The sequence below is a fragment of the Garra rufa genome, chromosome 2 (assembly GCF_049309525.1).
Source record: "Garra rufa chromosome 2, GarRuf1.0, whole genome shotgun sequence".
NCBI lineage: Eukaryota > Metazoa > Chordata > Actinopteri > Cypriniformes > Cyprinidae > Garra > Garra rufa.
Window position 1 is genome coordinate 68,189,544 of NC_133362.1, and position 27,854 is coordinate 68,217,397.

Consider the following 27,854-nt stretch of genomic DNA (forward strand, 5'->3'; position numbering starts at 1 on the left):
ACAGTCTGCAGCGAGGGGTGTCTCCCTCTTCAGTGGAGAGGTATTGCGCCTTTAGATGGCGCATTTTTTCTCAGCCCATTGAAATCCCATAGAAATTTTTCATGTAAAAAAATTAATATTAAATCAACTGTAAGTCTGATCATTCCAAAAAGATATAGCAACACTTTCGTGACCAGGGCCCAGGGCTCCGCCGAGTTTGGGGCTTGTACACTCTAAAAAGTGCTGGGTTATTTTTGTAAACACATTGCTGGGTTAATTGTGCTGGGTCAAAATTCTGGGTTGTTTGAGGCACTGTAAACACACAGTTGGGTTGATCATGCTGGGTCAAATGGACTATAAGGGGTTCTTTCACTATGAACACCTGGGTTGGGTTAATTTGACCCAACCGGTTTGTTTATTTTTTTCACTTCATCGAACATTCTGGATTCTTCACTCGTCTCCTCGCCAGGCGGTCACGCACCTCGAAGCAAGCAGGATTATAAGGTAAATTAATAATATGATTATATAATTATTTACCTTTATTTTTAATAAGTTGTGTTTTAGAGCACACTGATTTCACTGTTTAATGCAATATTTGATATGTCGCTGTGCGGAGTTGGCATTTTATTCCGTGAATGACGAACGTTGTAACTTAAGCAGCCTAGCGATGTACTTTTTTGCCTCAACAATCGCTTTATTGTTATATAAAGTGTGTGTGTGTGTGTGTGTGTGTGTGTGTGTGTGTGTGTGTGTGTGTGTGTGTAGTGTTATTTGTATAACTTACAGTATAACGTTACATATGGCATTTATTTTAACGCCTTATGGAAAGAGTAGGTCAGATATACGGGGGTAAGTTCCTTTACTGTCTGCATACTGTATGGCTTTGTAATGTTTTGTCAAAATTATTTAATTTCATACAAAAATTGATCTTTTAAGGGCATATTTTTTCAAGTAAATGTCTGCGACGTGCCGAATCCAACGATAGATCCATGTTTTGTGTTGAGCATTTTCGCGCTTTTTTCCTTGAGGTAACTTATCTGCATGAGCTAAAACGCTATGTCCCTTACTTTAATAATGTTAAACCACAATATGACTGGTATGTACTATTGTTTATTACTTAAATGTAATGTTGTCTTAGCTACAGTATGTAAAATTAGACTTAATCTCTCGTGGTGTATGTGGGCGTTCACATGTCGCGTCTTTTGCGCACTGAAGACTGAAGTTCGTTATTTCAGATGTAGATGCCAATATACGCTCATAATGGAAGCTCGTTTTTTCCAGGCGCGGGACATGGTTGCTTACCAACGCCAGACGCCATGGGAGAGCAAGCTGCGTTTCGGAAAGAATGAGAAAGCGACGCGTCTTGCGTTTTCACGCATAGGCGCGGCATATGAACGGCCCCTTTACTCTTCCTCTATTTTAGTGAATGCCTGTGTTGCATTACAAACTAGGAGACCAGTATAAACCTTAAACTTATTGAACCACATTTGTTTTTCAGATTTCATCAGATTTCACAAGACTTTAGCTATATCCAGAGGCAGACTTTTTGAAGACTGGGCTACAGTTGCAGACCTAATTCTTGCCAGTGCTCACTCAGCAAGGGACATTCCTGGGTGACATGACTTAAGGTAAGCTTTTTCTTATAATATGTCAATCTATAAAAACAATATGCAACTGTATGACACGCATCAACTGGTAAATACAATGGTACCGTAACACTTAGCTAGTTGCTTATTAGCTTGTATATTGGCTGTTAATTAGTACTTATGAAGCACATACTGATGCCTTATTCTGCATGAGCATATTCTACATCCCTGAATCTGACCCCATACCTAAACTTAACCTGCAGTACTTGAATGAGGGTGGGAATTAATTTGCATTATTTAAAGGAATGAAGAAATCTTCATATGAAAGTGTTTCAGTTTGTTGTTTTGATTATAAAATATGTTTCACAGTTTGCATATTATTCCTATTTTTTAGATGCTAAAGGGGAAAGTGCTTTCAAAGTCCTGCCCACTCTGGATAAAAGGTCTTCAGACCCATAACCACGGAATCCCGGAGGCCATTCATTGACGTACAACCTGTAAGTTTTGTTTTACGTTTTCTGCTCTAATAAGGGTGTATATTTATATAAACACAGTGGTGGCCAAAATTATTATAACAGTAGTATATTCACCAGCTAAAAAATGATTTTAAGTTAGTGTTTGTTATCTTTTGCTGTAGTGTGTCAGTAAGAAATATCAGTTTACATTTCGAAACCTTCATTTTGCCTTTAATTGTGATAATCCAGTGAGGTTTTTGTTTGCACAACAGCCAATCCTCCACTCAGATCTGATCTCATCATCATCCAGTCTGTCTGGAATGACATGAAGAAACAGAACAAACTGAGACAGACTAAATCCAGAAGAACTGTGACAACGTCCCCAAGATGCTTCAAGAGACCTACCTGCAAAGCTACCTGAAAAACTATGTGCAAGTGCACCTAGTGTAGGGCAAAAGCTGCTTTAAACACAAAAGGATGGTCAAACCAAATGTTGATTTAATTTAGTTAATCAAGGTTAATTGACAAAGAACATTTATTTATGACATTATTTTTGACAGCATCATTTTGTGACATTTTTAGACAAGTGCTTAAAACTTTTAACAGTACTGTAGCTTTGCAGTTAGGTCTCTTGGAGCATCTTGGAGACGCTGTCACAGTTCTTCTGGATGATGATGAGATCAGATCCTGTGTGGAGCACTGGCTGTTGTGCAAACAAAAATGTCACTGGATTATCACAATTAATGGCAAAATGAATGGAAATGTAAACCGATATTTCCTACTGACACACTACAGCAAAAGATAGAAATCACTGACTTAAAACCTTATTTAGCTGGTGAAAATACTAGTGTTCTAATAATTTTGACCACAACTGTATGAAAAGTTGAGAAGCAAAATGAGCATTTATTTCATGCCTCTGTGTTTATGTTCATAAAATACACTTAACTTAAAATGTAAGTTATGTTGCAAGACTAAATGCCGTATAATTAACAGGTGGGGACCAACATGGTGGATTTGAGCCTTGGGATGAGACAACAACATTTCTAGACCTTCGCCATTGTTCGAGGCCGTGCCATTGAAGCGGACTTGTTGCCAGGGAATTTCTCCAGCTTGCAGTATATCATATTGATGGACATAAGTCTTCATGTGTGAAGTTTTTGAGGGCAAAAGTTTTTTTTTTTTTTTGGCCACTTGTAACATGTTTTAAATTGTAAGAATTGTCTGGTGGACTCATTGTTTGGCTTAGTTTTAATGGCATGATGTTTGGAATGATTCTAATGTGGTAATAATTCATTTATGAGTGTTCTGCTGCTGCAATGTTGACAAAGAATAGGAATATATTGTGCCTTGTTTACAGTTTTGTGTTTAAAAGAAACTGATCTACTAAAACCGTTATTTGTGTCTGTAAGGGTTGGACAAAATGTGTGACAGCTGCACCTATTTAAAAACTGTATTAAAAAGAAATATGAAAACTCATTAAATTTACATTTACAGATGCATTTTTTGTGTTGTGTAACTGAATTACAGAAAAACAATAATAATTTTACATTCTTTTGTGATTTATATATTATTATTGGTAAATATAAAGGTAGCAAGGCAATTAGACAATAAATAACCCAATATTTAGGTAGTGTTTAACCCAGCAACACAGTTAATCTGACCCACTGGTTGGGTCAAATAAACAACCCAGCATTTTGGGTCAAATGATTTAACCCAGCACTTGGGTCAAAACAACCCAACGCGTGTTCTGTCCCATAGTTACCCAGCAGCTGGGTTATGGTTGGGTTATTTTTTAACCCAGCACTTTTTAGAGTGTAGCCTTAAAGCTCTAGGAGGAGTAGCGCATAGAATTTTAGTCTCAGAAGAAGTTTAATAATAACTAGAAGCTAAAGTTCGATGACAAACTTTAAATGTTGGCTTGGAGAGCCAAATTGGGCAGCCTTCGGGCAAAAGGGCCAGCCCAGAACACCTTAGTGGATTAATATGTGTATTTTAGGTTAAAACGGCTTGCCATACTGGAATAAGTGATGAGCGCCTGCTTCAAAGCCGCGTCGCGTTGCCGTGCGGTTGAGCCGAAAAGCAGAAATAAGCAAGCATTTAAACTTTTTATTATATGACTGAACTATTATTGTGTTGAATCGCTGGAGTGTTTGTATTAAAATACCTTTAAAAGACGTGCAAATGATGTCTTTGTTAACAGACACATAAATGCAGCCGTGCATCTCATGTTAGTTAGTTAAGCCTATGAAAAACGTAATTTGCACCCAATGCAGGTCTTTAAAAATATTCTTCTATATTTATTGTGTTGAATCGCTGGAGTGTTTTTATTTAAATGCCTTTAAAAGACGTGCAGTCATGTATAATTCTCAGACGGACATCTCGGAGCTCATGTCTAACACACTACTGAATGCAGCGCTCTCTGTATGAAAACAAAATGCTCACAAACAACTGCATTTAGCTGTTGATATTTTCTAATGGGTGCCCAGCTAACACAATTACGTCGTGACGACGTTACTGGACCGGACCATATTCGTCGCAGCGACGTACCAAATAACGTGCCAGCGACGTAACTTTGTGATTCCCATATTCATCGTAGCGACGTTATCGTGTTACGTTGCTAGGACGTGGCAAGTACGTCCTAACGACCAAACTAGCACCTTCCCAGTATTTTTAATATTTGCTTCTCACCTTTAGTCCTGTCCGAGGATGTGTTCCTACCACCTTGAAATCAGTATATAATGACAAACTCAAACATTTTCTGCTGTAAAAAACAAACACTAAATCCTTATGTTTTCAAATTGTTGTAGTTTTTGTAAATATATTCACTGCATACATGCAAACCAATACAAAATCATTAAATTCCAACAGAAAATCAGCAAAAACACAGTGCATTCATTTATTAAATCACCATTTATTCAGTTATTTTCTACATATACTAAGCCATTGCATTTTAAACATGACACCTATTATTTAACCATGTAAAGTGCTGCCAAGTCATTAGCACAGATAATTGAACACATCACATAAAGTACATAGTAATCAAAGAATAATACAACCACTGATTAAAATGTTTTACTTTTATTGAAAAATATTAAATATTTAATTAATGATGGGTATAGTATAATAATAGTTATCAGTAGCCTACTCTTATTAACACAACTCCCCTAGTTTGGTACAAAAATACTGATACAAAGATAGAAACAATCCAGTAGTGATTTCTGTATTACTTTAAGTTAATTTGTTTTCTGAGTGTCCTGTGTATGAAACACCTGCTACAAATATCTGGTGGTGAAGTGCTGTAATACTGCTTCACTCTCAGAAGCAAAACCTAAACAATTACCAAAGGACCGTAATTCTTCTCAGAAGATAACAGAAATAAAGAAAATGGCCACATTAATAAACAGTAAGAACATGTTAATATAACAATGTAGAGATTACATCTCCCCTGTATTAGGCCCACCCAAAAAACATACAGTAAATGAGCCTGTTGACTTTTTCAGAAAAATCTTAGATCTGTCCCCAGCTGTGGAGAAGACTCTTTGCTGAGAATTTAGGTTCTGGACAGTTGTGAGAGAAAAAGAAGAATGTCTTTCTTACCACAGCAGCAGAAGGTACTCTCTTCTGAGGAAAGGATAGGAGGGTGACACTTCACTCTTGATCTACTCTTGGAGAGTTGATGAGGAGTTTTGCTAAAGAATAAGGTTCCTGCTAAGCACTTGGTCTTTTTCAGCAAAGAGTACCTCTAATGCAGTGCCACATACTCCAGATTCTTTGCAAACTTGAAACTTTTAATAAAATTGACCATATTATTGTAGTCAGGTTTATTGTTTTTATTATAACACATGGCAAATGTATGAGAAAATTATGTCAAAGGTGTTTTTCTTCCTCTTCGCTATCCTGAGGCTGTACTGTCAATATCCTTCTCTGGCAGCTGAAAGGGAGAATCACCTTGTTAATGTTGCTACTGTATGTACACACAACCAGTCAAAATCTGCAGTCTTTAAGTTTTTTTTTATGTTTTTCGACACACCAAAGCTATATTTAACTTACAATACAATAATAGTGTGAAATATTTTAAATTAATTTAAAATACGTTTTCTGTTGTTTTTCAAATAGACTTTAAAATGCATTTCTTTCCTGTGAGGCAAAGGTGAATTGTTCAGTAGCCTTTACTCCAGTCTTCAGTTTCACATGATCATTCTCATATGATTTGATGCTCAAAAAACATTTTTGATTATTATCAATGTTGAAAACAGTTGTGCTACTTAATATTTCTGTGTAAACTGTGATTTCTTTTTAGGATAATTTTATAAATACATAGTTAAGGTTTACCTTTTTTTTTTTTTTACTTTTGTAACATTATAAATGTTTTTACTACCACTTCAGATCAGTTTAATGCATCCTTGCTATTAAGGTCTTCATAAAGAAAAAAAAAAAAAACTTAAGTGACTCCAACCTAGTGTACACAACTAAATTGGGCAACACAGCATATTAGAATGATTTTGAACACCTACAACTGGAGTATTGATGCTGAAAATTCAGCTTTGAATTTAAATGAAAACACACCTTGTAATAAACAATGCACAGATTGCAAAGAACTTACATTCTGATGATTACTTCATTTTCCTCACGGCTGCCTTCCTCAGTCATTCCTAGGCCTTCTCATTTTTCACCTTTCCCTTGAATCCACATAAAATATAAATAAAACTAATTAACCAATTAATTTTATAGACAGTTTGTATAAGTTTGTATAAAACTGCAAATCTTCCTTTTGAAATCTTAAGTTATTCTCCAGCTTCTAAAGGAAAGGCACAATCTGTGGCCATGTTCACAGAGAATTTGATCTTACTATTAGGTGACCTGGCAAGGAGATTTAGCTTAAAACTTATTCATGAAACTCTTAAGAGTCCACAATACAGGCATGTGATTGGCTAAGGACAAAAAAACAGGAAAATATACTAAGACCCCACCCCCACCCCACCCCACCCCCCGGATAATGATTTGCGGTTGTCGGTTGGGAAAATTAACCGAAATGAGCATCCCTAATAGCTAGCAAATACAAGTAAGTTAATGTTAATGCAGCTTAAACATCCTGCCATAGTAGAAAATCACTCAAAATTGATCATCTAATCCAGGGGTCTTCAACTAAAACGGCTCGAGGTCCAGACCATTATATATAAAAAACTATTTATGTTTTTTTTTTTTCGCGAGACCAGGGTATCTGCAGCATATTTAATCTTAAATTCTACACATTTAAATACTTTTTTAAAGACCTGAACAAAATTTAATTAATAAATAAATTATTAAAATGACTGTAAAAAGCATGATTTACAATTGAGATGCAGATTTCCCAAAACAAAAAAGATTTCTTAAATTATAAAATTCACATTCCAGCCTTCAAGAGTCAAAAGTATCAATTCTTATATTAATTTAAACAATTATTGTCAATCAAGTATTATATTAATTAACATATATTTTATTGCCTTAATTGTTTAAATTTGTATAACACATGATCTTGTCGATCCATCAGATAACATTTACAACTCTACGTGTTTGGTGCTTAAAACCATGGACTGATTTGTTTACATTGGTCTTTTTGACAACAGTAGACGTTCGAGCTGATAAAAAAATGTCAGATCATTCTCTTCCAGCAGGAGGCGCTATCAGAATGATACACAAAGCAGCGCCGCAGCTGACTTTGAAACGCGCAGCGCTCATATTTATTCAATGGATAACCTTATAAAGTTCCATCGCAATTCTTGCCTTTTAGTCCCCACATTTAAGACCACCTGAAATAATTAGAACTGACTTTCAAAAACCCTTAGCCTACACAAAATACGTTTCTTTTTATTTTGCAGAAGAGAAATATTAGGGAAGTAAATTAATATCAGCATATGAAGTATATTCGTCTATCATTGTCTCTTAGAGAATGTGCACATTAGATGCTGAAAGCGCTGTTTTTACTTTCACTTTAATATATGCAGTTTTCACGTTGCTTGTGTGATATCCATTGGCTCACCGTCGTGGTTTAAAATATAAATATGTATAAAAATACAGTATAAAAAGATATATTTACAATATTTTGCGACGTAACCCCAAAATAATGCATTTCCCATCAACGTTTTTCACTCACTGAAAGCTACATCTGTCTGCCGATCTTTTCTCTCCTCACTGCACGGAAGATTGCACCCAAACGCTGACCCTAGTGTGCTTGATATAAATGTATTTATTAGAAATAGCGTTTGGCATTTTTTTTATTATTATTATGTCAAAAGCTTTCACGGTCCGCATGGACGCATCTTGCGTTCCGGAATCATACTTCGACATCCGCCATTTGCGAACGGTCGCAAATACGTGACATAGGTCACATTTTCAGGTCGAAAAATCCGGAATTCCGGATTAATCCAGAAAAATCACATCCCTGACAATAACCAAAAAGAGGGATACGTCATTTGCATTGACTTTTTCTTTGTTAAATTTCCACACTAAGCATGGGTCGGAGCTCTTAATACAAAGTGCACCAGATAGAAAAAATTAAGTTTAAAATGTACAGTACATACTTTTGTACACTAGGCCATGCCCCAGACAGACGAAGGTCCAGCCCCCAAAGTCTCAAACAAATCCTGTGGGAAACACAGCAAAGTGATGTGGTTGAGTATGATTTAGAAATAGGGGAGTCTTACATTGGTCAAATTCAGGCCAACTCAAATATTTTTTAAACATGTTTAAAAATGATCAGGAGCACAGGAGGTGCTCATGAAGGCAGTGGTTTACAATTGTGGTCCAGGTGACCCACAGCACTGCACATTTTGTATGTCTCTCTTGTTAAACCCACCTTCTTCAGATCATCAGCTCCTTAAGAAAGAGCTTCATGAACAAATCTGTCAGTAAAAAGAGATGTGCAAAAATGTATAGTGCTGTGTGTCCCCAGGTCCAGGTTTGAAAACCACTGTTGTAAGTTACCATGACATATGACAATCATACGAGCATCAACAATTTAAAAAAAAAATGTCTCCTGACTGAGGAAAAAACAAAATCATTCACAGGCTCTGGAATTAGACTATCAATTGATATCTATCTAGCTATGAGTAATTGAAATGATAAATCCAACCCTGTGGATTACCTGTCTCTCCTCCTGAGCATTTTGTTGTGTGGGTCCAGGAAGGATACTGCAGCACAACTCCTTCAACCATGAGAAAATGCAGTTCCAGCATGTCTTCACATCCAGGACAACAGAAGGGTCAGGGAGGCCTGAATTATAAATATTTAAGCCACTTAAATCAATTTAAATCTATATTTGTGCCTGAGTGACACTGAAACAATGAGGTTTAGTTTTTTACCGAGGATTTTCTGGGTTCTTCTGAACACAGTCTTCATGATGGATGATCTCTTGATCCTGGATCCTTTCTGCCATACACTTAGAGATGGTTTGGATGTCATGTGGTTGTGTCTAAAATACAAATAGCAGCACCATTAGTCCTGTTGCTTTATATATATATTTTGGTACTGAACAAGTCAGGAACCAAATCAGTAAGTTACCTGTACTTGATACCCATCCCTGATCATAATCATGGTTGTTGTGTTGCTGCTGCCCAGACTCTCTCTCCACCTGTTATTAAAAAAAGTATGTTAGTTTTGAATAAAACATTGATAAAACAATGAACAAAAAATAAAGCATTCAAACTACTACTTAAAAAAAATAGGCTCAATACATTTAGTGCAATAATATGAAAAATTATCCAGAGACCAGCTTTGAGGACGTGCCCACGACGTTTCTGGGACTTTAGCCAAAATCCTTAAACTACTAGGTAGTATCAATGAACATCATTTCTAATAAGCAACTCACTGAATGACTCAACTGGTTCACTGGCAGTAGGGACATAAAATAGTAAACTATTTGTTGGATACATATTTGTTAAAACTAAACTATCAGATCTGTTTGTCAATGAAAAGTCACTAGCATAAAAATTATGCAAGTTATGTATGTAAAAATGTTGTAACGTTATGTAAAAACCAATAACATGTAACGAGCAAATTACACCATTTACAGGCCTGTTAATCGACAGGAAAGCAGGACATTATTAATCCCACATACACTGAATGGGATTTCGGCAGCCTCGGTCTAATTAAAAGTTTATATAACATCAGTGGTTTGTATTTAAGTTTACAATACGGCTAGGCTAGCATGAGCATAGTCAGATGCGAACGACAAGCAACGTTACTATGGTAGAAGTTAAAATAATAAAAAAAAAATGAATACTGTATAGTGTATCGTGGGTAAATTTCAAACTAGACTAAAAATAAGGTATAACATTTTAATTTAGGATTTTAAAAGTTAACTTAACGTTACCACAGACCGCATCCAGAACTAAGCGTTAACATTAACCAAACAGGGCATTTATTTATTAAATTAATATAGAAAACCTCCAAAAACACAAAACACTACTTATCTTACGTGTCATCTAACGTTATATCAGCAAAAAAAAATATGAATAAGAGTAGATTTTAAGCGCTTACCTTTTCCTTCTCGTCCGTCTTCTGGAAGTTGACCGTTAATGACGGGCACGCGCACGGCGCACTTACGCAGCACTCAGAAAGTGACGTGCGCTGGTTTTAACATTTGTCCCGTTCCCCCTTTCAATAAACCATTCACAACCATAAATTATCACCATTTGCTAAGCAAACTATTTGGTTTTTGTTTTGCCATTAATTTGATGACAAACATTTCTATATTTTAAATGACGGGTTATACTTATATAATAATTCATTCCATCATGCAAAATGACGAATTCAGTATATTCCCCATATTATTGGCTATTAAAACGGTTTACACCTTTAAAAATAAGCTTAATACATGTAGTGCAATAATATGAAAAGTTAGTTGGAGACCTGCTGACCACGTGGCTATAACGTTTCCCACGAGACCAACCAGCGACGTCTTTTAAGGACGTGCCTACGACGTTTCTGGGACGTTAGCCAAAATTAAAAAATATGGAACCTTACCACAACGTCCTCACGACGTTGTCATAAAGTAATGTCGCGCTGACCAAATGACGACCAACTGGCGACGTCCTCACAACGTACTGTGTTTGCTGGGTTAGACATTCAACACTTAAATATAGCACATTTTCATGAAAAGTAGTGAGCACATGCTCATCAAACAATAAATTCTGTTAATGAACTCCACTAGCAGCACCAGTAAAAAAAACAAATAAAACTGTTTGCTAAGTGTGAAGAACTGTAACCATTAGATCTCAGATAAACCAGTAGGATATTATTAGCAGCAGTAATAGTAGTAGTAGCATTAGTAGTTATGCTTTAAGTAATTAATCATTAATTACTAAAAACATAGCTAATACTATTACTGCTGCTATAATAATGTGTTCATTAGCTACCTGTTTTTGGCTAGCTAGAGGAGCACATTCAGCCAGAAATAATGAATTATAATGAATAAATGCTCCAATGAATGTCCTTATAATTATTGTGGACATCCAGATATATATTTGATATTAAATTATTATTTTTTTATAGCAAAGTACTTTCAAATTATAATTAAATATTTAAATTATAATTTATTTATATGATTTATATATTCATTATAATTATGAGATTTAAATCATAAAATTTGCATACATTTAATGAATCACCTAAGAATACAGGTTAATAGAGAGAATTCAGAGTTGTTTGTATGCGCCACAATCCAATCCATTAGGTGGCAGTAATGCAACTTAAAGCTGGCTGCCAACCGCCAATCAAATCAAAGCGCGGCATTACAGATTTCAAATGCGAAACGGACGCAGACGCAGCTAAAGGACAACGTCAAAGTGATTTATTAGAGGTAAGTAATGAAAATTGACATAAAATATAACGCCTCGAAATAATAATAAAATCCGTGTAACTTAATTTACTTCAGGTACAGAGAGTTCCGTTTTTTTTGACGACAGTTCACAGATGTTTATTAATTCACCTCAGAGAAAAGAAGTAAGTTAGCGTTACTTATTTCATTTCGCGTGTATTTCACTATTCATCTTCCTTACAACTTGTGTGTTTTTATCTGGACAAGTCCGAGTGAACTGCGAGTCTTCAGTGAGTCACATGAACGCGCGCCGTTCAGACCAACGAACAGCCAGGTTAGGATAACGTTATATTACATTTCGGTTTGTTTTTCCACCAAACTCTATCAGATACAATAGTGAGAGTGTTGTTTAAATGTTTGTGTTTCAACACTTTATGTGACTGATCGCCATTTTGATTTTCTATCCGGAATAAAATGTAAATGGAAAATATTAATATGTGTGGTGATATGTGAACAGGTATTGTGATTGGCTGTTCTGTGTCTGGGTCCAGGGTTGCTCGGCAACGGGGGCGGTTCCAGCCATGCAGGCTGACACAGAAGGCAGAGAGTTTGTCTATCAGTGCATGCTTTAATAAAGTACAACTCTGAGTTCAACGAAGCAACAAACCGCTCTGTGTATCATGACATGGTGTCAGAATGGAAGTTCTCCGCGCACTCCTATAATCTGAGAAGGAGGACGGAAGGAAAATGTCGAAGTTTCACGCGCCCGAAGGTTTTGATTTCGCACAGCCATCAAGTTGGCCAGCGTGGAGGCAGCGTTTTGCACGATTCAGGATTGCAACGAAGCTTGACAAGGAAGACAAAGATGTACAGGTGAATTCACTGCTCTATGCAATGGGCAAGCAGGCTGAACCCATATTCAGCACATTTTCATTTTCCGCAGAGGAGGAAAATGATTACTACAATGCAGTAGTTAAAAAGTTTGACGAACATTTCGTGCCCAAACGCAACGTGATTCATGACCGTGCTTGTTTTCACAAACGGAGTCAACGGAATGGTGAAAGTGTCGAGGCATTCGTCAGAAATTTATACGAGCTTGCAGAGTTTTGTGATTTTGGTGCTACTAAAGACGAGCAGATTCGCGATCGCATCGTGATCGGAATTGCAGATAGCAATATGTCTGAAAAGCTGCAGTTAGAGCCCGATTTGACGCTGGAGAAAGCGATACAGATTGCTCGCCAGTCGGAACTGATTAAAATTCAAAGTGCTGATATTCGAGGAGCAGGTGATGTAAGTGAAGTAGGCTACAAGCCTAAACATACAAGACAATTCAAGAAATACACAGGCGGTAAATTCAGAAATCCTGACACTAAACAAAGAGATGAAAGTAATAAAGTGACCTGCTCAAGGTGTGCACGTTCGCACGAATATGGGGCCTGCCCTGCTCGGGGTAAACGATGCCGCAGGTGTAATAAAACAGGCCATTTCGAAGTCGCTTGTAAAACAAAAACTGTAAAAGAAGTGACCAGCGAAAAACAAGATGATGAAATCAAGGGAACGTGGTTTCTGGGCTCAGTTTCTGAGGATGCTAATGAGGATGAGTGGCATGTAAAGTTACCAATGCAGGGGACTACTGTTAATTTCAAGATTGATACTGGCGCAGATATCACAGTCATGTCTGAGCAAACATTTCTAAAACTTCCCATTTGCCCCCATCTTACTAAAACATTTGCAGACATCAGGAGTCCGGGTGGCAAATTGAACTGTATTGGTAAATTCTTAGCCTGTACAGAAAGAAAAGGACAAAATGTCAGTTTCTGGACTTACGTTGTTAAAGGCCCATACACCAACAACCTCCTCAGTCGTAAAACTGCCTGCGAAATTAAACTGGTAAGCAGAATTGATTCTGTTAACATGGAGGACAGTGTTTTCGGGGACTTTGGACTGTTAGATTGTGAGCCGATCAAAATTGAGCTCAGAGAGGATGCCATACCATACAGTCTTTCTTCCCCTCGTCGAGTCCCTTTTCCATTGCTGCCAAAAGTGGAAGAGGAGCTGCAGCGAATGTTAAAGTCAGGAATCATAGAAGAAGTCACGGAAGCCACAGACTGGTGTGCTCCAATGGTGCCTGTGATAAAGAAAAACGGCAAGATTAGAATTTGTGTTGACCTTAAGAAACTGAACGAAGCAGTAAAGCGTGAAAGATTCATTCTGCCTACGCTTGAGGATATCTTACCACAACTGTCTGGTGCATGCATATTCTCCACATTAGACGCATCTAGTGGATTTTGGCAGATACCATTGGATTCAAGCTGCAGAAAACTCACCACTTTTATAACGCCGATTGGCCGCTTCTGTTTCCGGAGGCTTCCCTTTGGAATAACCTCAGCTCCGGAGATATTTCAGAGAGAAATGAGCACTCTTCTCAAAGACCATGCCGGCTCAGTAGCAGTGATGGACGATATACTGGTGTTCGGTAGAGACAAGGAGGAGCATGATCGCAACCTCAAGGCAGTCCTAAATTCCATCAGAGAATCTGGTCTTAAGTTGAATAAAGAGAAGTGTCACTTTGGAAAATCTGAGATTCAATTCTTTGGACACATTATCGGAAAGGATGGGATCCGGCCTGACACTAACAAAGTGAGAGCTATAACGGAGCTTCCCTGCCCTACCAATCTGACTGAACTGCGACAGGTCTTAGGGATGATAAATTACCTGGGCAAATTCCTTCCAGGTCTTTCGTCAGTTATTCATCCAATGACTGAGCTGCTGAAGGGTGACACTGAGTGGACCTGGAGCGAGGCACAGATGCAGGCATTTAACAGGGTGAAGAGCATGTTGACTTCAGCACCAGCTCTAGCGTTCTATGATGCAACCAAGACCACAGTAGTCAGCGCGGACGCAAGCAGTTATGGTCTAGGTGCTGCCCTGTTTCAGCAGCAGGAGGATGGACTGCGTCCGATTGCTTTCTGCTCAAGGACTTTAACTGAGACTGAACGCCGTTACTCACAAATCGAGAAGGAGTGCCTAGCCGGTGTGTGGGCATGTGAGCGGTTCTCACGGTACTTGCAAGGTATGGACAAATTTGAACTCCAGACTGACCATAAGCCACTTGTGCCCTTGATTAACACATATGATGTTGACAAAGCTCCCTTAAGATGCCAACGGTTACTGATGCGCTTGATGCGATTTAATGTCAAAGCAGTGCATGTACCGGGCAAACAGCTCGTGGTGGCAGACACTCTTTCCAGAAATCCTCTGACTCATTATGGCGAGTCTGACACAGAGCGTGACGTGACAGTGTATGTACAGACTGTACTGTCCACTAAGCCTGTGAGTGGAGACAGGTTAAATGCCATAAGGAAAGCCACGCTACAAGATTCAGATCTCCAGTCGGTTTCCAAGTACATACGCCAAGGTTGGCCCAGTCAGACATCCCAATTGACAAATGCGCTGCACGGGTTTTATGCTGCTAGAGCTCACCTTTCTGAAATTGACGGACTTTTGCTGTATGAGGATAGAATTGTGATTCCTGGTTCACAGAGAATGGAAGTGTTACGGCAGCTCCACACAGGTCATCAGGGCCTCACGAAGTGCAGGGAAAGAGCTAATATGTCTGTATGGTGGCCTAGAATAGGCAAGGACATCACAAAAACAGTAGAGACATGCGAGTTCTGTCAAGTCTATAAGTCGACACAAAAGAGAGAGCCCCTGCTGGTTACATCCCTTCCTGATGGGCCATGGCAAAAGATTGCTGCGGACATCTGTGAACTAGATGGTAAGAAATACCTAATAGTCGTAGACTATTATTCTCGTGATATTGAGATCGCACCTCTGCAAACTATTACAAGCCAGCAGGTGATTACGCATCTAAAAACTATGTTCGTTCGGTGGGGGATCCCATTCGAAATTGTAACCGACAATGCTACTCAGTTTACGTCTGCTGAGTTTGTGGATTTCAAAACGACATACAATTTCACTCACACTACCTCAAGCCCTCATTACCCACAGGCTAACGGTGCGGCTGAGAGGAGTGTTGCTATTGCGAAAAGGGTGTTGAGACAGCCAGATCCACAGTTAGCTCTTATGAGCTATCGTGCTACGCCTATCAATGCCACAGGACTGAGTCCAGCTCAACTGATGATCGGACGTCAGATCAGAACGACAGTTCCGATACTACCAAAGAACCTGTTACCAAGTCCAATTGACTATGAACAAGTCAGACGTAAAGACCAGCAAACCAAACAGGCTTATCAGTTCTTCTACAACCGACGATACTCGGCACAAAGTCTACCTGACCTATGTCTCGGACAAAGTGTGAAAGTTAAGGTGGATGGAGAAAAAGCATGGAAAACATCAGCAACAGTCCTCGGAAAAGCTCCTGAACCCAGATCATATATTGTTCAAACAAAGGGAGGCTCAATCTCTCGCCGCAACTGGAGACACATTCAGAGTGTCCCTGAAACTCCTGAAACTCCTGAAACACTTGAGACACCACATGGGCAGGCTGTAACTGAGAACAGTGAAGCCACTGACGGACCCTCACTTGAGACTGATTTACCCACAGACTCTATGAATGGGTTTGTTACCCCAGCTTCCTGTACACCACACACTTATACATCCTCCCACAAAAGAACCCTTGCTGGTAGAGAAGTAAAACAGCCTGTAAAATTTAAGGATTATGTTTTGGGGTAGTTGTTAAAACTATCCATATAGATGCAAAGGACTCCCTTACATGTTAATTTCTACAGTATGCTTTAAGTTTGTCAACGGAAAAAAAAAAAAAAAGTGAATTTACAAATATTAACATGTTCTGTGATGTTGACAGGTTATGGTTAAGAGATTAACGATTGTAAGCAGAGGATATAGTTATTGATATCTGTTGATATCTAAAGTTGATATTGATATCAGTTACCTGGTTGAAAAGTAATTTGCTTTGTTCCATGTTGCTAAAAGGGAACTTGTTATGTGGTAACTATGGGGAGGCATCATCACTTTAAAGAGGGGAGATGTGGTGATATGTGAACAGGTATTGTGATTGGCTGTTCTGTGTCTGGGTCCAGGGTTGCTCGGCAACGGGGGCGGTTCCAGCCATGCAGGCTGACACAGAAGGCAGAGAGTTTGTCTATCAGTGCATGCTTTAATAAAGTACAACTCTGAGTTCAACGAAGCAACAAACCGCTCTGTGTATCATGACAATATGTAATAACATTGTGTCTTATTCGTGCTATCGACCTAATTTTAATTTCTCTTAACTATTTTGACTGATAAATAGGGAAAACCTTGCATTGTTTGATTTTCTCATTTTATTTAATATATTTTTATATATTAGTGTTATATAACATTAATACTTTTGGTTTTTTGAACACCTTAAGCCAGTATGCCACAAAACGAATTTGCTTAACCTAATAACAGTGTTTTTCACACTCCATTTTTCGCTTTTTGTAGGCCCATCAGAAGGACATTTCACAGCTTTGCTCACATCAGGACTGAAGAACTGGCTGAATGAGTGTCTGGAGTTTCAAGAGATGGCAACTACCAGAGTGGACTCTTTAAAGTGAAGATGCCAGATGTGTGATGGTAATTTTCATTTTAAGAGTAATTTATTTTTATTTTATTTATTTATTTATTGACAAAAGCAAGTTTTTCATTTAACACGCATTTACCAAGTGAATGCTGTTTTTAATGTTTTCTAACTTAAAAAAAAACCTACATTCCCATGACAATTATTTGTAACCTGTCAATGTTTTTTTTTTTTTTTGTGTGTGTGTGTGCAAATATGTTCCTGACACTCTTTTAGGTTGCCTGTTTTGATGTTAGAGGAGCATCAATTGAGGCACGTGTTAGGATTCTGTGTTGTATTCTCTGAGCTGGCTTCTCAGATGAACTGGGCAGCAGGAGACTGAAAGATCAGCCTGGAAAAAAAAAACCCAATGGTAAGTCAGGGTCTTTGGTCTTAAATTCAGTGTGATCAAATTTAAATCCATTAAAATTCTTAAATATCTTAAATTTAGTGAGAAAAGGCTATAATTATGTTTTCAATAGATTTTAACTTTGGAGACAGAAAAAAATTACAAAAAGACTTGATGATGATGATTATTAAAGGGTTAAGACCAAGAGCAATAACTTTAAAGAAAACTATGTTCGCTTGTTTATTCTAAGCACACTCATCTGCCACATTAAATTCTAAAGGTTGTTTTAGCAAGATTGCAAGATTTAGCAAGATTGAGTCTGATTGGATTTGTGTTTAGTGTGTGTGTTTCTTTAGAGTTATGGTCCTTGGTGTGAACAGGCCTTTAGTTTACTCAAAAATTTAGCAATTTATTCGCCCACATGTTGTTCCAAACCTGTGTTCCAATCAGTTTCTTTCTTCTGTTGAACTCAAACGATGACTTGTTAAAGGCTGTTGGTAACCCAACAGCTGATGGAAACCATTAACTTTCATTGTAGAGGAAAAAACTATGGAAGTCGATGTCTACCCTCAACTGTTCACCACCATTATTTGGAAAATCATCTTTTATGTTCAACAGAAGAAAGAAACTCATACAGATTTTGAATGTTTATATATTGAGCATATACTGTTTGAGTTTGCCTGATATCTTGATATAATTTATAAACAAAATAAAACTAGGTAATATCATTTATATAAATATACAATAGTTTTATATTACAAGCACATCTTAAAAATAGATGGCACAGAGTGAGTTGTGTGGAAAGTACATCTAATTTGTTACAAACATGAAACAAGCTTTATATGAAGTGTTTTAAAGTAATATACAATTACGTCTGCAGGCGCTTAAAATTTGTTTACTTGTAAACATTTGATCAAATTATAATTTGCAATTAATTTTGAAGTACATTAAGTTACATTTCGAAGTATTAAGGACCCACCTTCTTTCAGTTACATGCTACTACTAATAAAATGTTTTACACTATTGTGCAGTTTTAACAACCTGTTTGTTTTTATACTTTAGATGTCTTACAACACGTCAAGAAGTCAAGCTGAGAAAAAGGAGGCCTCAGATTTCCTCTTTGCTGTGACAGTGCAACATTGGCTCCAGTGTGGCCCTGTATGGCTTGGGGCATTGCCTTATGGTGGAAAGCCCTGAGTTCTCAACTATGGACTATCTGTTTAATGAGGAGTAAGGACATCTTTTTTGAATAAGAAACAGCAAACTGATAATGTTTTAGTCTGTGGTATTTTAGTGTTTCTGCCTTTGATGGTGAGTTTTAATTTCCATTTACTTCCATTTTGCAGATGTAGGTTGCATTTGTTATATGTTGTCAGTTTTTTACAGGCTCTTCTTCTGGCATTTGCTTTATAAATTCAGAATTAACTGTTTCGTGTATTTAGGCCACTCTGTCATTCATTTTATCATATCCTGTATGTACATTGTATTTTAAGCTCTGTCCCCCATTTCACAAGGCTAGTCCCAAACTAGTCCCATTGCTTTGTCTCAGATGCACACCAGTAATGTGTTTTTTCCCTTGGATATTATAAATGCTGTTTAAATATCCTATTGTAACTAAGGTCTAGCCCTGATTTAAGCTAAGCCCTGTCTGCGAATCAGGTCCTTTATGTTTTGAAGTTACCACAAAGTTTTTTTTTTTTTTTAAGAATAATTTGTTTTACCAGAATGCAATGTTATTTTCTTGTTCAATAAACATTTGCATGTAAACTGAAGGATGTTGTTTACTTTGAGTGACTTATTGATTCAGAACCATATTAATCACAGTCCTGCATATTCTATAATTGAAAAAAGTAAAAAGCATGATTGATTTGATAATGTTTCTATGTTAATTCAATGTTAAATAAGTGATTTTATTTGAATTGAAGAAATGTTGATTTATTGACTATCTTGATTGATTTTTCATCATTGAAATAACATTATTTCAGGGTGCAAAACTGATGAAAAAACAATGTTAAATTTCAACATTGCTTCAATGATAACAACGTTGATTCAATGATAATATGATTGATGCTTTAGCATTGATTCAATGTTGATTCATTGTTGGTCTGCTATCTGGGACGCGATTGGCTCTCATCCATTCTCACAATGGACGGCGAGATCGGCGATTGGACGAGGAGACGGCCGCGGAAACCGACGATCCTGCTCCAGGTAGCGCCACAGAGACAGCCGCTGTTGCTTGCTGCCGCCGGATCACCGGTGTAAAAGCAAGGGTTAGGGTTAGTGACAGGGATTAAAATCGCTCGCACTAACAGCGACATCTGTTTTGAAAGATGTTTCGCCACCCTTTTGGGAAGAAAGAGAGTCAACAGAGCCGCCCAACGTGGGGCTCGAACCCACGACCCTGAGATTAAGAGTCTCATGCTCTACCGACTGAGCTAGCCGGGCTGGTCGTGGGCTTCTTCACCGGGTCGGACCCAGTTTTCATCGGCCCCCAAATTACACAGGCGAAACGGAGGCTCTCGCGTTGTGCGAGACTGTCGAGCCCTCCCCGTGGGTAGGGCTTAGAGCAGGCTTAGAGTTTTCTTCTGTCGGTTTTGACCCAATCTGTTTTTGGGAAGCGCAGTTTGACCCAGCAGTGCGGGCCAACAACACGTTCTGTTTTGCCGCGTGAAGGCGGGTCAATGCTTTGGACAGCGTATGGTTGAGATGTGATTTTCCACCAATTTGGGGCACCTTTCTTAAGGAAATCAAGGATGATTTCATGGGAAATGGCAAACTGCTGTAGCGTTTGGCTAACAAGCCAAAGCTACAAAGGATGTACCGGTGCCCCGTCGTCCGAGCAGAATCCACATTCGGCCGTAATCGGAGGTTACTACTAACGTTCGATTGTGTCTCATAGGGAGTTTGACGCAGGGCCTCAGTGGAAAACAGGCCCTCGGCGGCTGAAACAAAAGACGAAGGCGGCATCCACATGCACATGATTCAGGAGTGTTAAACAAAGAAACCACGCAAGATGACGAGGTGGTCCAGCGGTTAAGGCGGTGGAAGGCTAATACATTGTGCTCGACATGCACTGGAAGCTTTAGCGCCACTGAGAGCCCACCGGACCAGACAGGCCCAACCTGTTTACGATGGGTAACGGTGAGCTGTAATTGCGCTGCAGTTTAATGATACCCGTCTTGAGGACATATTTACAAAACAACAAGCCTTCTGGCTCTGGCGCTCAATCATCAGCAGACACCTTTTCGACGAAAAACAAAACCTAAGCGAAACAAGGCTATTTTTTCTCAACAATACTCTAAGCCTCCAGAGAGGCTAGCAAAAATTGCCAAAGCTGACTGTATTTCAAGTCATCCTGGCGGGGTATTGGGTAAAGTTTTCAACCAGCAACGATCGCGCCTCAGATAAACCTCACAGGCTACAATATTGCCTCTGCGAAAGAATGCCGGCGACGGTCGTGACCTTTTCAGGCACCTACGTGGATGTGAACCGACAAGGTGGCAGCAAGCTTTAAACTGCCGCACAAACAGTCTCCTGGCCACGGGTTGCTGCACCGTGTTTCTACGGAACAGATTAGAGGTGTGTAAAAGACGGCTCATTCACTATTCCCTCTGTGCTCAAAACAGCCTGCTGAAAGCACAGCAGCAGCAGCTGAAAAGGTCCGCAGCATGGCCTCTCTCAGTCAGCAAGGGGGCGGGGAGGCCGAGTGGTTAAGGCGATGGACTGCTAATCCCATCCTTGTCGTTCGGTTCCTTTAGCACTGGACCTTAATCTAGGTCCTGGGGACCCCATGCTGAACTTTTTGTGTGTCCTCCTTATCTAACACACTCAGTTCAGTTCTTTGAGGTCTCTACTAATGAGCTGATGATCTGAATCGGGAGTGCTAAATAAAAGACGCCACGTAATATGACGAGGTGGCCGAGTGGTTAAGGCGATGGACTGCTAATCCATTGTGCTCTGCACGCGTGGGTTCGAATCCCATCCTCGTCGTTCGGTACATTTAGCAGTGATCCTCGGTCCTGGGGACCCCACTCTGCAATTTTTGTGTGTCTTCCCTATCTAACACACTCAGTTCAGTTCACTGAGCGCTCTACTAATGAGCTGGTGGTCTGAATCGGGAGTGTTAAACAAAAGGACCGCGCAAAACGAAAGGAGGTCGAGTGGTTAAGGCGATGCAAGGCTAGTCCGTTGTGCTCGGCACGCCTTGGTTTGTGTGGTTTCGAGTCCCATCCTCTTCATTTGATGCTTTAGCACCACTGAGAGCCCACCGGAACAGACAGGCCCAACCTGTTTACGATGGGTAGCGGCGAGCTGTGATTGTGCTGTAGTTTATTGATACCTGCCGCAAAGTCTTGAGAACATATTGACAAAACAACAAGTCTTCTGGCTCCGGCACGCTATGATCGGTGGACACCTCTTTGACGAGGACCAACAACCAGCCACGCCAATAAAAGGAAACAAAACGAAGCAAGACTATCTTTCTCAACAAGCCTCCAGAGAGACTGGCAAAAATTGCCGATGCTGACTGTATTTCAAGTCATCCCGGTGGGGTATTGGGTATTGACTTTGTGGCAACATGGAACTTTTGCATCTACATTAATATTAGTCTGTTTCTTCTTATTCTGAGGTCACCGTAGCCACCAGATCCATTCTGTATTCCGATCTGATGGTCACTACAGTCCCCCGGGTTCCAGTCCGTACCAAGAGCAGATGGTGGATCAGCACCTTCAGCCGAATGTCAGCGGATACTATGTCAACTAGATGAGCCCCAGAGACAGATCATCAGTAAAGAAGGCATCCACATGCCACAGCAAACTACTCGAGCTGGTGAAAATGTTCACCAAACACCCGCCGCTGAATTCTTTTGAAACAAGCCAGCTTATTGAAGGTGCACAAGATAAACGCCCTGAGAAAGCTGTGCCTCGCAACCCTAAGAATGGCATAGGCGTTAGTGGACACCTGACGCGCGTGCAAAACTCCGGCATTTCACACGTCCCTGGGTGGGCTCGAACCACCAACCTTTCGGTTAACAGCCGAACGCGCTAACCGATTGCGCCACAGAGACAGCCGCTGTTGCTTGCTGCCGCCGGATCACCGGTGTAAAAGCAAGGGTTAGGGTTAGTGATAGGGATTAAAATCGCTCGCACTAACAGCGACATCTGTTTTGAAAGATGTTTCGCCACCCTTTTGGGAAGAAAGAGAGTCAACAGAGCCGCCAAACGTGGGGCTCGAACCCACGACCCTGAGATTAAGAGTCTCATGCTCTACCGACTGAGCTAGCCGGGCTGGTCGTGGGCTTCTTCACCGGGTCGGACCCAGTTTTCATCGGCCCCCAAATTACACAGGCGAAACGGAGGCTCTCGCGTTGTGCGAGACTGTCGAGCCCTCCCCGTGGGTAGGGCTTAGAGCAGGCTTAGAGTTTTCTTCTGTCGGTTTTGACCCAATCTGTTTTTGGGAAGCGCAGTTTGACCCAGCAGTGCGGGCCAACAACACGTTCTGTTTTGCCGCGTGAAGGCGGGTCAATGCTTTGGACAGCGTATGGTTGAGATGTGATTTTCCACCAATTTGGGGCACCTTTCTTAAGGAAATCAAGGATGATTTCATGGGAAATGGCAAACTGCTGTAGCGTTTGGCTAACAAGCCAAAGCTACAAAGGATGTACCGGTGCCCCGTCGTCCGAGCAGAATCCACATTCGGCCGTAATCGGAGGTTACTACTAACGTTCGATTGTGTCTCATAGGGAGTTTGACGCAGGGCCTCAGTGGAAAACAGGCCCTCGGCGGCTGAAACAAAAGACGAAGAAGGCATCCACATGCACATGATTCAGGAGTGTTAAACAAAGAAACCACGCAAGATGACGAGGTGGTCCAGCGGTTAAGGCGGTGGAAGGCTAATACATTGTGCTCGACATGCACTGGAAGCTTTAGCGCCACTGAGAGCCCACCGGACCAGACAGGCCCAACCTGTTTACGATGGGTAACGGTGAGCTGTAATTGCGCTGCAGTTTAATGATACCCGTCTTGAGGACATATTTACAAAACAACAAGCCTTCTGGCTCTGGCGCTCAATCATCAGCAGACACCTTTTCGACGAGAAACAAAACCTAAGCGAAACAAGGCTATTTTTTCTCAACAATACTCTAAGCCTCCAGAGAGGCTAGCAAAAATTGCCAAAGCTGACTGTATTTCAAGTCATCCTGGCGGGGTATTGGGTAAAGTTTTCAACCAGCAACGATCGCGCCTCGGATAAACCTCACAGGCTACAATATTGCCTCTGCGAAAGAATGCCGGCGACTTCTTCTTCTTCTTCTTTTGGTGTTTAACGGCGGTTGGCATCCAACTTTAATGGTGCATTACCGCCCCCTTCTGTACTGGAGTGTGGACCGGATTTAGACAGAGATAATTACTGTACCCCGTAATACTTCCCTTCTTCCCTCACCCTTTTATTTATTTATTTATTTATTTATTTATTTTTAAATCTACTTTATTTATTTATTTAATTAACTTTACAGAATTCTCACTCTATATTCTATTTGCTATACCAGTGTCTTTTAGGAAGTGCAGTAAATGTGTATTAATGTCTGTTGATGATTTTCCCAGAATATCCTTAAGAGAGTGCCCTTGCACCCCCATTTCCCTCAAGTTTTCTCTCAACTTTATTCTTTCTCTCTCATATTTTTTACACTCAAGCACCACGTGTTCCACAGTTTCATCCCTATTACAAAATTCACATCTTCCAGATATATGTTTACCTATTATATGCAAGTACTTGTTTAATCTACAGTGTCCAATCCTTATCCTAGTTATGATAACTTCTTCTCTTCGACTCCCTCCAGCAATCCTCCCTGTTCCAACCTTCTGTTGAATACTATATAAATGCCTCCCTTTCTTCCCTCCATCCCAATTTTCCTGCCATTTTCCCATAACTTTTGACCAAATTATTGATTTAGCTTCCGCTTTACTTATTGTGATTTGTATGTCAACATATTCCTTATTACTAGCTTGCTTTGCCAAATTATCTACCATTTCATTTCCTTTAACCCCCACATGTGCTGGTACCCAAGTAAATTTTACCTTCACCCCCAACTGACAGATTCGTGTATAACATTCAAGTACCTCATATACCAAGTCTTGTCTTGACTGAGATTTAAATGTTTGTAAACTTTTTAGCACAGCGCTAGAGTCAGAACAAATTACAACATTGTCAGGTCTACATTCTTCTACCCATTGTAGGGCCAGCCATATACCCGTTAGTTCTACTGTAAATACAGATAAATAATCAGACAGTCTTTTTTGTACCTTGATTCCCAAATCTGGTACTCCAAATGCAACCCCAGTTTGTCCATTTTGAGGGTTCTTTGACCCATCTGTGTAAATGACTAGACACCCCAAAAATTCTTCCTTCAAATATTTACAAAACACTTCACATAGATTAATCTCCTCTCTCCCCTTTAAGTGACTATTTAATATCGTCAAATCTACAGTAGGTTGTTCAAATAACCACAAAGGCCTGACTGGCATCGGAACTGTCGGACTAAATTCCATTCCCTCTAATCCCATCACCCTCCCAACATCTTTACATACCCATCCAAAACTTTGGCTTTTACTACTTTCATGTTCCCAGCATTCCTGCATTACATTCCTAGTAGGGTGGTACCTATCATGCCCCTGCATGTTAGCCCAATAGTTTGCTGTCAACTGTTCCCTCCTTAAACATAGTGGCATCTCACCCATCTCTACTTGCAATGCAACTGCTGGAGATGTCCGAAAAGCTCCACTACAAATTCTTAGTGCTTGGGTTTGCACTACTTCTAGCTTGTCCAGGGTTGTTCTTGCCGCGTCTCTATAAGCTATACAGCCATAATCTATCACAGATTTAATCAATGCGACATATATCTCCTTCAGTGACTGCCTGCTCGCCCCCCAGTCCACGCCTGTCAGACATCTCATCACATTTAAAACCTTTTTAACTTTTCCTACAACTTTCTTTATGTGATCTCCCCATGTTAACCTAGAGTCCAAAACCATTCCCAAAAACTTAAAGGACTCCACCTTCTCTAATACATGACCATATAATTTAAGATTTATTTCTACCCCCACCCTTTTTCTAGTAAAGCAAACCACTTGAGATTTTTCTTTTGAAAATCTAAAACCCCATCTTATTGACCATTGTTCCACCTGTCTTATTGCTTCCTGGACCTTACTTACGGTGTATTTTATGTTCCTTCCCCTCTTCCACAGTGCCCCATCATCTGCAAACAGCGATCTACCAATTCCAATGTCCACTTCTGAAAATATATCATTTATCATGACAATAAAGAGCAAGGGACTGATGACACTACCCTGCGGGGTCCCATTTTCTACAGTATAGCTATTAGATAGTTCTTTCCCAATTTTCACTCGAATGGAGCGCCCACTCAGGAAATCCTTTATCCAGTTAAAGGCCCTACCTCCTATTCCCAACATATGTAATTTAATCATCAACCCCTCTCTCCACATCATATCATATGCCTTCTCAACGTCCAGAAAAACTGCCACCACTGACTCTCCATTGACCTGAGATTTCCTTATTTCATCTTCCAGGCATAGTACCGGGTCCATTGTCCCTCTCCCTTTCCTGAATCCACTTTGATATGTAGCTATTAGTTCCCTCTTTTCCAAGAAATAATTCAGTCTGTCTGTCACCATACGTTCCATTACTTTACCTATATGGGATGTTAATGCAATTGGTCTATAATTACCAGGTTTTGAATGCCGGCGACGGTCGTGACCTTTTCAGGCACCTACGTGGATGTGAACCGACAAGGTGGTAGCAAGCTTTAAACTGCCGCACAAACAGTCTCCTGGCCACGGGTTGCTGCACCGTGTTTCTACGGAACAGATTAGAGGTGTGTAAAAGACGGCTCATTCACTATTCCCTCTGTGCTCAAAACAGCCTGCTGAAAGCACAGCAGCAGCAGCTGAAAAGGTCCGCAGCATGGCCTCTCTCAGTCAGCAAGGGGGCGGGGAGGCCGAGTGGTTAAGGCGATGGACTGCTAATCCCATCCTTGTCGTTCGGTTCCTTTAGCACTGGACCTTAATCTAGGTCCTGGGGACCCCATGCTGAACTTTTTGTGTGTCCTCCTTATCTAACACACTCAGTTCAGTTCTTTGAGGTCTCTACTAATGAGCTGATGATCTGAATCGGGAGTGCTAAATAAAAGACGCCACGTAATATGACGAGGTGGCCGAGTGGTTAAGGCGATGGACTGCTAATCCATTGTGCTCTGCACGCGTGGGTTCGAATCCCATCCTCGTCGTTCGGTACATTTAGCAGTGATCCTCGGTCCTGGGGACCCCACTCTGCAATTTTTGTGTGTCTTCCCTATCTGACACACTCAGTTCAGTTCACTGAGCGCTCTACTAATGAGCTGGTGGTCTGAATCGGGAGTGTTAAACAAAAGGACCGCGCAAAACGAAAGGAGGTCGAGTGGTTAAGGCGATGCAAGGCTAGTCCGTTGTGCTCGGCACGCCTTGGTTTGTGTGGTTTCGAGTCCCATCCTCTTCATTTGATGCTTTAGCACCACTGAGAGCCCACCGGAACAGACAGGCCCAACCTGTTTACGATGGGTAGCGGCGAGCTGTGATTGTGCTGTAGTTTATTGATACCTGCCGCAAAGTCTTGAGAACATATTGACAAAACAACAAGTCTTCTGGCTCCGGCACGCTATGATCGGTGGACACCTCTTTGACGAGGACCAACAACCAGCCACGCCAATAAAAGGAAACAAAACGAAGCAAGACTATCTTTCTCAACAAGCCTCCAGAGAGACTGGCAAAAATTGCCTATGCTGACTGTATTTCAAGTCATCCCGGTGGGGTATTGGGTATTGACTTTGTGGCAACATGGAACTTTTGCATCTACATTAATATTAGTCTGTTTCTTCTTATTCTGAGGTCACCGTAGCCACCAGATCCATTCTGTATTCCGATCTGATGGTCACTACAGTCCCCCGGTTCCAGTCCGTACCAAGAGCAGATGGTGGATCAGCACCTTCAGCCGAATGTCAGCGGATACTATGTCAACTAGATGAGCCCCAGAGACAGATCATCAGTAAAGAAGGCATCCACATGCCACAGCAAACTAC

General features: G+C 40.2%; 1 protein-coding gene and 6 non-coding genes across 7 annotated transcripts in view; 2 read left to right on the top strand and 5 right to left on the bottom strand.

The window, feature by feature from the left end:
* The window catches only part of LOC141326062 (uncharacterized), a 629,392-nt gene that overhangs the window by 485,917 nt on the left and 115,621 nt on the right, over positions 1–27,854 (bottom strand). The window lies entirely within an intron of this gene.
* On the bottom strand, positions 20,101–20,173 carry trnak-cuu (transfer RNA lysine (anticodon CUU)). The gene has a single exon. It is a non-coding gene; the product is annotated as a tRNA-Lys (tRNA).
* LOC141327009 (U4 spliceosomal RNA) lies at positions 21,032–21,172 on the bottom strand. Its single transcript, XR_012354332.1, has one exon. It is a non-coding gene; the product is annotated as a U4 spliceosomal RNA (small nuclear RNA).
* Positions 21,637–21,718, top strand: trnas-gcu (transfer RNA serine (anticodon GCU)). Its single transcript has one exon. It is a non-coding gene; the product is annotated as a tRNA-Ser (tRNA).
* trnan-guu (transfer RNA asparagine (anticodon GUU)) lies at positions 22,720–22,793 on the bottom strand. Its single transcript has one exon. It is a non-coding gene; the product is annotated as a tRNA-Asn (tRNA).
* Positions 23,873–24,013, bottom strand: LOC141327002 (U4 spliceosomal RNA). Its single transcript, XR_012354325.1, has one exon. It is a non-coding gene; the product is annotated as a U4 spliceosomal RNA (small nuclear RNA).
* On the top strand, positions 26,945–27,026 carry trnas-gcu (transfer RNA serine (anticodon GCU)). Its single transcript has one exon. It is a non-coding gene; the product is annotated as a tRNA-Ser (tRNA).